Here is a 13000-nt window from a genome sequence, read left to right on the forward strand (position 1 = left end):
CATTCCTATTAAAAAGCATGACCATCAAACCTTTGATTAAAATTCTTTTGTTGGGGTCTCTCAGGCATATTTGCTGATTTAAGATGCTACATAAATGCAAGTTATTTAAATACATTTAATTGTTCAGTCCTTTTCTCCTGCATTCTCAACATGAGCCCATATTATATATTCATTCTAATATTTAATTCAAGGGCCTGATCCAGATAGTGATTTATATTGCTGTAAATTGGGTAGAGATTAGCATCACACAGATTGAAATACAGTGTGCGGTAATTTCAAAGACTTGATAAGTGCTTTAACACTTTTGTTAGAATATCAAGAAAAAGAACCACTCAATCATTCTTTAACGAGTTAGTAATAATATCAGTTCAATATGGTCTTTGAATTTGGGTACCTTGGTTCCAATGCACTGTTCATTTGCTTATGCAAATATGAAATGGTGCATTTCATATTCTGGAGTGGGGGCAGGTGGGGTTGAATCCTTCCTATCATCCTGTTTAGACTTAGTTTCAGTATTGAAATAGCCTCGCATTAGGTGTCATTTAATGTTGCTGCTTTCATTTCCTCCTAGTTTAATGTAACCCTTTGCAAATTTGCTCATCTGTTAAAAGTGGTTCCCTTTTAATTATGTATTGTTTCTCTTCCAATTATGTTGGAAATAATGTCACATTGTTGTTATTATCTCGAGCATCCTCATTTTGATTAAACTTCTTTTTGTATTTACTCTGGAGTTTCACTGCATAATACACTGTAGGCTAGAAGTAACACAGTTTTTTGGGGATTATGAGTATTGAGTAGAAACAAAGAAGTGCAGATGCTGGCTCGTCCACAAAAGGATACAAAGTGCTGGAGTAACTCAGCAGGTCAGGCAGCATCTCTGGAGAACATGGCTCGGTGATATTTCAGGTCGAGACCCGTCTTCAGACTCTCGGACGTGGAATCCAGGTGAATTCACAAGTTATAGGAATTAGAGTTGACGGTCCCAACCTGCTGAGGAACGGTCTCAACATGAAATGTCACCTATCCACATTCTCCAGAGATGCTACCTGACTTGCTGAGTTGCTCCAGCATTTTGTGTCCTTTTAGGAATATTGAGGGTGGGAGTGAGGCAATGGAAACTGCCTCTGCTTGTAGTAAGCGAAAAAGGAGAATAGATGAAAATAAGCTTTTATTGATTTCGCATGCAGATAAAATAAATATTAAAACACGTACCATAATGAAATCAAGATACAAATTCTGCAGTGCCATGTCTATTTGGTTTTGAGAAAGACTTACACATGCGGAGAAAAAGAAAGAGAGATTTCTATCAATTCCATTTCCCGGGCCCTCTGTCTTTCCGACCCTTGTCACCTTTACCCCACTGCCCCATTCCCCACCCAATACCCCAGGAAACTGGCATCTTCTCTATTACTGGCCTAGTCTATGAGGTATTATTAAGGAAGGTAATAGGGGGACTTAGGAGGAAGAAAACAATTGGGCAGAATTGACATGGATTTATGATATGCAATAGAATGTGAAGCACGAGTAGGCCATTCAGCCCTTTCCCTTCTATCCTGCCGCTCAATGAGATCCTGGGTAATGTTTTATCTCAGTGTTTCTTTCCTGTACTGTAGGAGGGACGTTTGTGCTATTTTGTGTTATACCTGTATGTATCTCGGTTTACTCAGATGGGCACAAACACAAAATGAAACAGCTCGTAGATCAGTAATGAGTCTGTTAAATAAGTCATTTTACTGAAGGCCTTAACAGTGCGCACTGAATAACTCTGGGAGAACCGCCACTGTTTTACAGATTCACTGTATCTACAGCATTTCTATATTTTCATGACAATGGTCACTTGTGGATTTGAAATAAGTCATTAGGGATCAATGTCTCTGTAATCTTTCATCTTTATCTTTCACCAAAGTTATCTCTAACCTTGTGTTTCCCGTTATTAAGTATACCACTCTTCCCATTTGTACCAGAAATATCAGTATCCCTGTATGAGAATTGACGGAGTGAATTTATTTTTTAAAAAGGCCATTAAATGCTTGGTACAATGACAAAGAGCAGCTGTAATCTCAAGGTTGCGACGGGTAAGAACCTAAACAGAACTGCAAACAACTATCCCCCCCCCCCCCTTAATACATAAGGAAACATACTTTTCAGCAGAATGTATTAGTTTTAGCTATTTTCATTAAACTGTGCTGTGAAAGCTAAATATATTCACACATCTATTTATTATCTTCCTAACATCCTATGTTGGCCATTGAGCTCTTGGGTTAAATAGACTTGACCTACTAATTTTTCCGTAATAATTTCCAATGACTTGTTCTAAGCCCTTATCTCTTGATTACTTCATAGTCAAAAATCTATCAATCAGTTGTATATACATTACACATCCTTTTGCTACCTGCGGCAGCAGGCCTGGTATATCGCTGCGAGTAGATAAGACGGTTCAATGGACGTTTTTGTACCCAACCGCCTAGTGTTTGGGCCAACCGTTGATTTCCTCGCTCTTGCTGCTGCACCCGTTAAACAGAACTACCATTGACTCTTGGGGTTAGAACAGACGTGACCTACTCATTTTCGTAATAATTTCCAATGACTTGTTCTAAGCCCTTATCTCTTGATTACTTCATAGTCAAAAATCTATCAATCAGTTGTATTACACATCCTTTTGCCACCTGCGGCAGCAGGCCTGGTATACCGCTGCGAGAAGATAAGACTGCCAGAAACGTGGCGATTCCTTGTGTACTGTTACGTATGCTGTTTGATTTTACCAGGCAGTAAGCAAAAACAAAGAAATTCACTGTACCTAGATACATATGACAATCAAGTATAATTGGATAAAGAATCAGAAAGATTCAATATTCTTAGGGGAAAAAAATTAGTTCATTTTAGTCCTAAACTCCTTGTGCTTACATTTTGATGGCTAATTCTACTTTAATGATCTTCACACGTGCATCACAAGCCTGTAAGATGTGTGTATGTTCCAGTGAGATCACCCCAATTTTCTTAAACTCTAGAATGTAAGCTCACTCTATTTCTCTAGGATAATATCTCTCATCCTTGGAATCTATCCACTGCATTTTTGTTTTGCTCCTTCCAAATCCTCCTTTTAAATTGAGAGGCCAGACTTGCACACACTATTCTAGGTGTAGTCTTATCATGGACCTATATAATGGCAGAAAGCTGGCTTTAACTTCACACTCAAATCCTCTTGCAATGAAGACTTGTATACTGTTTGTCATTCCAGTTACTTACAGTGTCTGCATATTAACCTTTAGTGATGGACAAGGCCATCTATGTCCCTCTGAAGACCAACGTCATTTTAAGAAAAAGTTACTATTTTTCTACCAAATAGGTTGACTTATTATTTTTCCATATTATGTTCCAACTGTTTGTACTTGTCCATTCTAAATATTGCTGAGCCTCTTTGCATTCTCCTTTTACATCACAGTGCCAACTAACTTTGCATCGTGCCAATCCTGGATGTGTTACAATTGGTCCTCTCATCAAGAACATTAAAGGGCCTGTCCCACGATGCGAGTTTACCCAAGAGCTCTCCCGAGTTTAAAAAAAAAAAATCAAACTCATGGTACTTCATCACAAGTATTTTTTTTACTCTTGGAAATTTTTCACAGTGTTGAAAAAACTTTGCGAGTTTCACGAGCTTACCGCGTTTCCCGAGTACCTGCCGTTAGCATTACGAGCCGCAACGAGACGTCCACGAGATCCGACGTACCCGCCACATACATTCTACGTTCTTATCACGAGTTTAATTTTTTTTATAACTCGGGAGAGCTCTTGGGTAAATTCGCATCGAGGGACAGGCCCTTAACACAGATTGTGAATATCTGGCCCTACATCAACAATCAGTGGTGTTCTTCATTATTGACAGCCTCCCAACTCAAGATTGACCAGTCATTCTTAATTTCTTGATTTAGTTTAGTTTATTGTCACGTGTAGTTTAAGTTCAAGTTCACATTTCTTGTCACATCCACCAATTGGTACAGAGAAATTTGAGTTACCATACAGTCATACGAATGAAAAGAACACAATACACAAAAGAGTTTAACATAAACGTCCACCACAACGGAATCAACATTTCTCACTGTGATGGAAGGCAATAAAGTTCAGTCACTCTTCCTCTTTGTTCACCTGTGGCCGGGGCCTTTGAACTCTCCACAGTCGCCTCTACGGACGGCCCATTATACAGGTCCTCTCGCCGGGATGATCGAAACTGGCGTTGAAACAGATCGGAACACACTCTGCGGCTTTGAGTTTCTGAATCGGGCACTTCTTACCAGAGACCGCGGCTTCTGAAGTCCAGGAGTCTGAAGCTGGACGGAGCTCCAACACTGGCGATCCCCTGCAAGGGATCGCCCTGCTCCGAGATGGTAATTCAGTGCTGCGCCTGCTGCTGAAGCTCTAGGCTGGTCTCTGGTAAGAAAGACCGCACCAATCCAGTTGGTAGGCGCGGGGGGTGCGGGACAATGATGCGATACTCTGTCCAGGTAAGTGACTGAAAAACGATTTCCCCCTATTCCCCCCCACATAAGAAACATTGAAACATACATTTAGACACACTAAAAATGACAAAAAGGGCAAAAAGACTAACAAGCTGCTGGAAAGGCAGCCACTGCAGTGGCGCCACCAAGTTATAATGAAAAACGTTTTTGTTGTGTACTATCCAGTCAGTGAAAAGACGATACATTAGTACAATCGAGCCATTCATGGTGTACAAGATAAAGGGAATAACGTTTAGTAGCGATGTTACAATACTTACCTTCAGCAGCGCTGCAGTTCTGCCACTGGCCGTGTGCGTGACTTTGGCACCTTTGGGGGGAGGGGGAGCGGATTAAAATTCTGTTTTCTCTTGCCTGTCGGATGCGAACTTCTTCGGGCTGGCAACTGCTGCAGAAAAACCGACCGGCATACATATATAAAAATATATATATATTTTTTTTTTAGTACTTTTTGTTTAGTTTATCTTACCATATTTGTGTGGATGTGTACGTATGTGAGTGTTGTTTGTCCCCGTTTGGTTCCGACCTGATTCGGGTGGGTTGAAGGTGGGTAAGGGTAAGGGCTTTGAGGGTCGCTTACATACTGTTGCACAATTATGCCTTGACTGTCACTGTCTGTTATCATTGTATGTATGCAAATTGCTGTGAAATTCAAATAAAAAGATTTAAATGAGATATTAACACTAAAAAAAAATTAAAAAATATCGCGGGACAATTTAATCACTGGAGTAAAATAAAAAGCTACTTCTAATGCCCTCAACGCCTACAACAGGATGGATCTCACTTAGGGGACAAAACACGGGGTAAGTCAATTATTTTACATATAAACTTGCATCTTAGGATGACTTTAATCCAAATTTAATTGGCGAAAATGTGATTTTGGCCGCATACGAACCGGCAGTGTTTTTCCTGTCGATATGGGGTTCAAATTCATCGCAACCGCAATGTTCCAATCGATCGCGTTCCACAAAAACCCACCTGCTACAATCTATAATAACTGAAAATTTCATTCAGTTCTCTTAATTTTTAAGTAAGTTATGTGCTTTTGACTGTCCTCGATCACAGGTTTTGAGTTAAGTCAATGGAAAAGCAATAAGGAACAAGATGCTAATTTCAGAGTATGAAAATGGCCATAACTTTTTTAATACTGAAGATATGAAAGTGAATTAGGTGTCAAATTAAACTTTGTATGCTTTATCTGATGGGATAAATTGCAGATTTGATTTTTTAAATCTCAAAATTTTGTAACATTGCTGCGTTTAGTGCAAGATAAAAGCCAGTAAAGTCCAATTAAAGATAGTCCGAGGGACTCCAATGAGGTGTTGCATTTTGGGATGTCTAACAAGGGCAGGACCCACATAGTGAATGGTAGGCCTCTGGTGAGTGTTGTAGAGCAGAGGGATTTAGGAGTGCAAGATTCCTTGAAGGTCGAGTTGCAGGTAGATAAGGTGGTCCAAAAGGCTTTTGGCACATTGGCCTTTGTCAGTCAGAGTACTGAGAATACAAATTGGGAGGTCATCTTGCAGCTGAATAAGATGTTGGTGAGACTGCATTTAGAATATTGTGTTCAGTTCTGGGCACCATGTTATAGGAAAGATAGTGTCAAACTTGAAATGGTTCAGAGAATATTTATGAGGATGTTGCCAGCAATAAAAGATCTGAGCTGTAGGGAGAGGTTGAGTCAGCTTGGTCTCTATTCTTTGGAGAGCAGGAGGATGAGGGATGATCTTATTGAGGGATTGATCAGGTGGATGCACAGAGTCTACCCACAGTAGGTGAATCGAAGACCAGAGGACAATAGGTGCAAGATGAAGGGGAAATAGGAATCTGACGGGTAACTTTTTCACACAAAGGATGGTGCGTGTATGGAACAAGCTGCTAGAGGAGAAAATTGAGTGTGGTACTATCCCAACATTTAAGAGACAGTTAGACAGATACATGTATAGGACAAGTTTGGAGGGATATGGACCACGTGCAGGTAGGTGGACTAGTGTAGCTGGGACATGTTGACCGGCGTGCGCAGGTTGGGCCGAAGGGCCTGTTTCCACACTGTATCACTCTATGACTATAAATGGTAGTTCAGGTTCACTCTCTAGTTGGTGATAGGATGGTTCAGTTGCCTGATAATAGCTGGGAAGAATCTACCCCTGAATCCAGAAGTGTGCGTTTTCACACTTCTGTACCTCTTGCTTTTTTCTGACCATCAAACAATTCTCAATCCAATCCAGTATAATGTACCTAATCCCATATTCTCCAATTGTGTTTAATAACCCCACGTATGGCACATTATTAATATTTCTTCTGAAAATTAAAACATGTTATCCTCTCTGACTTACCCTTATCTAATCAGCAGGTTGCAACGTCAAATAAAATCCTGACAGATTTGCCAGATATGATTTCCCTTCATAAATCCCCATTGACTCTGCACAATTCTATTATTATTTTCCAAGTGCCCTGTTTTAATAGGCATCCTTCTTTAATAATAGATTCTAACCATTTCCCTGCCACTATGTTAAAGCTGTTAGCAGCAGGATAGTTCAGAGATTTTTGGAAGAAATTTGATGAGGTGCTGCACAAATTTACAGCTCATGGGCTTGGGGATAATGTATTGGCACGGAGCGAAGATTGGTTAATGGACTGAAAATGGAGCGGATGAATAAAAAGGTAATTTAAAAGTTAGAAGACTGTGAATAGTGGATGTTGCAGGGATCTATGCTGGGGTGCCAGCTGTTCACAATCTATATTTTGCAGAGAGGGCTGACTGTAATATATCGAGGTGAGCTTCTGTTGCAAAGTTGGGTGGCAGTGTGAATTAAAGAGAAGTGTCAAGTGAATTGCTGAAGACAGCGCAGATGGAAAATCGTGTGGGGAAAATGTGAGGTCATCTGTCTTGGCAGGGAAATAGAAAAGCTGGATTTTTCTTTCAAAGGGCGAAAGATTGAAAGGTGTTGGTGTTCAAAGTTACTTGGCTACACAAATTACCAATCTTTAACATGCAGATACAATAAACCAAATGGTCATAGTCATACAGCGTGGAAACAGGCCTTTTGGCCCAACTTGACCACGCCGACCAATATACCCTATCTACTCTGGTCCCACCTGCCTGCTTTTGGCCCATAGTCCTCTCAACCTATCCTGTCCATGTACCGCGAGCTGGACCTTAAAAGGAGTGTCCTGTGGTGTCATCAAGATTATAGCGGGGGACACATTTATTTGAGTGTAAACAAGAACGACTTTCATTGAAAAGGAACCACTGACATAAATTATATTTTTGTCAGTGTAAAATTGCTAGGTGCCAATTGATTGCTATTTTTATTATTTACAAAGAAGCTTCTGATAACATTCTTCTTTCGTTGTTATTGTGCATTGGGAGTTTCTTAGACCATGAAATTTACTATTTACATGCAAATTATACTTTGAGAGATGCTTCTTGTAAATCATCCTTTAACATATGATTTGGAAAGATTTTACAGAAGGTGAGTTAAGCAATCTTTGATTAATTCCGAGAAAATTATTATAGCGTAAATAAAATTAGGGTTTTGTTGAACAGCGGTGGAAGATAATAAATGGATTTGATAGCTAATGTAAATCTGTGCATTCAGTGTATTCTTGTAATGAAACTACATTTCTTTCTTTTTAGAAAAGGACAAAGTTGCTGCAGTAGCTCAGCAAGTCAGGCAGCATTTCTAGACAACATGGGTCGAGACTCTTCTTCAGACTACATATATTTCTTTACATAGTTGACCATTTTTCCGGGAGTTGGCTTAAGCAAAATTCTAACGTTCATCTTAGAATATTCCAATTCCATTGCTTTCACTCTGTGACGCGCTGGCGACCAATTCTGTCAACATGTTGGACGATGACGGAAGCCAACAGCGAGCTATGAGTCGCCTGACATACGAGTGAAAAAAGAGATACAGCTGGAAACAGGCCCTTTCACCTACCGAGCCCACAGCACAATGTCCATGTCAAACATGATCACATGACCATGACCATAATCTCACCTGTGATCCATATCCCTCAATTGTCTGCATAGCCATGTGCCTATCTAAAAGTCTCTTTAGTGCCAGCATCATGTCCACCTGCACCATCACCCCTTGTAGCTCGTTCCTGGCACCCATCACTGTGTAAAAGATTTGCCCGGCACATCTCCTTTTAACTTCATCTCGCTACTGAAAGCTATACTCTCTTATCTTTGACATTTCTATCCTGAGAATAAGGTTCTGATGGTCTACCCAATCTGTGCCTCTTATAAGTTTATATACTTCTATTTGTATATGGTAACTCTTCATCAGATTTGATTCACCTTTTATTTACACTTCCACCTAAACACTTTCCTTTACTCCTTCACAAGCCTTTACCCCTTATAGTTGATTCCATCAGCATTTTTGCTATTATATCTGTGCTTTCTTTAATTCTCTCTATTGGTCTCTTCCATCTGCAACTTGAAACATTTTGCTTTCCAATGTTACTCTGATCTGATTAAAACAAAATTATCAATCTAAGCCATTAACTCTATTTCTCTCTGCATTGCTACTACCTGGCCGGTGAAGAATTTTCACGATTTTTTGTTTTGGTTTTGATCTCTGTAAATGAACAATATAGTTGTCAATATATAAACAATCTGTATTCCCCTTCACTAATTTCAACAATTTAGGAATGTCACGGACCCGGGTTTGATCCTGACTACGGGCGCTGTCCATACTGAGTTTGTACGTTCCCCCCGTGACTGCGCGGGTTTTCCCCGGGTGCTCCAGTTTCGTTCCACACTCCAAAGATGTATAGGTTTGTTGGTTAATTGGCTTTAGTAAATATTGTAAATTGTTCGTAGTTTGCAGGTTAGTGCTAGTATATGGGGATCGCTGGTTGGTGCAGACTTGGTGGGCAGAAGGGCCTGTTTCTGCACTGTATCTCTAAACTAAATCTCTAAACTAAACAACCTGATGAGTTTAGACTAATTCATGAAGAGGACAATAATAATCAGAGTGACATTCACAATGCTCTGCTTGCAATCCAGCTCGAGGTTAGCAATGAAGTTTTACTCTGAATTATTTATTTTCTATGAGTTTCTTATATTATAAATTCTATTCCTGTGAATAGCTGAAAAATAGTCAATGGTGCACACCATATTTAAAAAAAAAATCATTAAGTGGATTAGTCAATTTTCTGGGGAAGACTTATTGCACTCGTATCTGAGGAGTCAAATTATATTTTATTCATTCACAGACACAAAAGGAAAAATGTGCATTTATAATATGCCTTTCAAAGCATCAGGAATCCAAACGATTTGCAGCCAATGAAATATCTTGAAGTGTATTACCCTGTTGTAACGTGGGAAACATTAATCAATAAATGCACAAAAAACTTTGATAAATAATTGTTTATCTTGTTTTCTTTTTATTTCCTCTTCTCTTTCTTATTTATTCCCAATCCACTTTTTTCCTTGCAAACTCAATCGTTCTCCTCTGGGAATTGAGATCGACTTGCTTCCTTGCTTCTAGTTCTGTGTTTGAAGACCGTTGTGGGAATTGCATACTCTCCCACAGATGAGGCAGGAGATGTTTATTTTATTTTATTGTCACGTGTACCAAGGTACAGTGAAAAGCTTTTGTTGCGTGCGAACCAATCACTGGAAAGTCAATACATGATTACAATCAAGCCATCCACACTGTATATAAGATACATGATCAAGGGAATAACATTTAGTGCAAGGTAAAGTCTGATTAAAGATCGTCCAAGTGTTTCCAGGTCAGGACCGCTCTTTGCTGAAGCAGCATGAATTGTAACTAGAGTCTATGGAAGGGAGGTGTGATCGTCTCGGCTGCGTCCAGAATTCTCTACAATTTCCTGCGGCCTTGTATGGAGCTGCTCCTTCAGATGTGGTGGGCAAGTGGTTGAGATGAGGAGAATAAAACTTGGCCAGGTTCGGAGAGGACATATTTTCTTATGCAACCTCCTAGACCTCCCACGTTCCAGGAACCTATCCAACCTTTCCTTAAGATTCAAACCCTCCAGCTCTGGTAACATCATTGTAAATATTTTTTCTGTAAATATTTGAGAATTCGCTCCTGCTGCAGAGTGGCCAGAAATGTGACCTTTCCAACATCTTATCCAGCTTAACATGAAGTCCCCACTCCTGTTCTCATTATTCTGATCGATGAAGGCAAGCATCACCCTGTTCTTCATCATCATTTTTCATCACCCTGTCCACCCTGCAACGAGCCGTGTTCCAGCACCCAGATATCTCTCACAATACTCCTCAGAACCTTACCATTTACTGCGCAAGTCCTAACCTCGTTTGTCTTTCCAAAATGCGACACCTCATATTTATCTGAAAATAAGTCCATTTGCCATTCCTTGGCCCATTGGCCCAGTTGCTCAAGATCCTATGTAATCTTAGAAATTACAATTTACAAAATTACAAAGAAACGTACAAAATTCTTAGGGGGTTGGACAGGCTAGATGCAGGAAGATTGTTCCCGATGTTGGGGAAGTCCAGGACAAGGGGTCACAGTTTAAGGATAAAGGGGAAATCCTTTAGGACCGAGATGAGAAAAATATTTTTCACGCAGAGAGTGGTGAGTCTCTGGAACTCTCTGCCACAGAAGGTAGTTGAGGCCAGTTCATTGGCTATATTTGAGAGGGAGTTAGATGTGGCCCTTGTGGCAAAATGGATCAGGGGGTATGGAGAGAAGGCAGGATACTGAGTTGGATGATCAGCCATGATCATATTGAATGGTGGTGCAGGCTCGTAGGGCCGAATGGCCTACTCCTGCACCTATTTTCTATGTTTCTATAATCTTTTTCACTGTTCATTATACCACTAATTTGAGTATCATCCGACTTATTAACCGTGCCACCTACATTCCTACCTTCATTCCTAACTCTGTGTTCATCGACAGGATGGTGAAGGAGAGAGTCAAAACCTTCAAATTCCTAGATGTGCATCTCTCTGATGATCTGTCCTGGACCCAGCAAACTGATGCAATCTTAAAGTAAGCCCATCAATGCCTCTACACCCTTAGAAGATTGAGGAGATTCAATATGTTAACGAATGCTCTCTTGAACATCGACAGGTGTACAGTAGAGAGCATATTGCCTGATTGCAGCTCAAAAGCCCAGGACCAAAGAAGATTGCAAAAAGTGGTGAACACTACTCACTCCATCACGGGTACTGACCACTCCACCATCGAATGGATCTACTGGAGTTGTTGCCTCAAAAAGGCAGTCAGCATCATGAGGGATCCACACCACCCTGGCCACACCCTCATTTTACTCCTGCCATCGGGATGAAGATGTAGGATCCTGAAAACTGTAACATCCAGGTTCAAGATCGGATTGTTCCCTACAATCAGCCTATTAAACACTGCAACCTCCAAATAAGCTCTGAACTACAAAGGCAGTGGCATTGTTTTTGTCTTTGCACTATATACTGTATTTTCTACTGAATTCTCTTCTGTTGCTTATTATGGTGTTTACAGTGTACTATGTTTACATATCTGTTGTGAGGCTGTAAGTAAGGATTTCATTGGTGTTTTTTGGGAAATTACAATAAAATACCCTCTCATATTCCTCTAAATCTGTCCTATCCATGTATCTTTCCTAATGTATTTTAAATGTTGTTATTGAATCTGCCTCATCTATTTCCTCTGGCTGCTCATTCCATATATCCACCTCCGTCTGGGTGAAAAAGTTGTCCTTCAGGCTCCCATTAAATCTTATCCCTGTCACCTTAAACCTATGCCTTCTTTTATTTCCCTACCCTGGGAAACTCTAGATATTAACCCTATTTCATGATGTTATATACCACTATAGCATTACTTCTTCAGCCTGCTGCACTCCAAGGAATAAAGTTCTAGCCTGCCCATCTGCTCCCTGCAGCTCAGGCGCCTCGATTCCTGGTGACCTCCTCATAAATCTTCTCATCACTCTTTCCAACTTAATGGCGTCTTTCCTTTAACAGGGTGACCAAAGCTGAACACAATGCTTCAAACGTGATCTCACCAGCGTCTTGATCAATGTCAAAGTTAGCAATCCCATTCAATGGCTGCAGGTGAGGCAATGTGAAATGTCTAGATGCCCACTCACTCAGAGTAGGTACTCAGTGTGGGGGTGATGGCCAGGGTTGGATTGGATTGGTCTGGGTTGGAAGCTCACTGTCAAAATATAATTGATGATTGATGACACCACAACTGTTTTTGTTTCCTGCCATTTTAAACACTTTCTCCTTGCCTTTCAAGCAGTGCAAGTATTTCTATAACGACGTTAACTACAAAAAAAATCTGGTGAAAAGCCTTTAGTCACATTTTAATACATGCAAAGTAGAATGGCAGATAAAAGTTTCCATAACAGTTGGGGGCTACAAAATCCCAGCTGTATGCAAATTAGTGGTTGTACTTTGCCTTTGTAAACGTAGCTACATGTCAAAGCAGATCATTGTACGTTAGGCACCAAGCTGAGGCTGAACCAGTGCTGATTTATTTTCCCTT

This window comes from Leucoraja erinacea, chromosome 3 (assembly GCF_028641065.1).
Source record: "Leucoraja erinacea ecotype New England chromosome 3, Leri_hhj_1, whole genome shotgun sequence".
Classification (NCBI taxonomy): Eukaryota; Metazoa; Chordata; class Chondrichthyes; order Rajiformes; family Rajidae; genus Leucoraja; species Leucoraja erinaceus.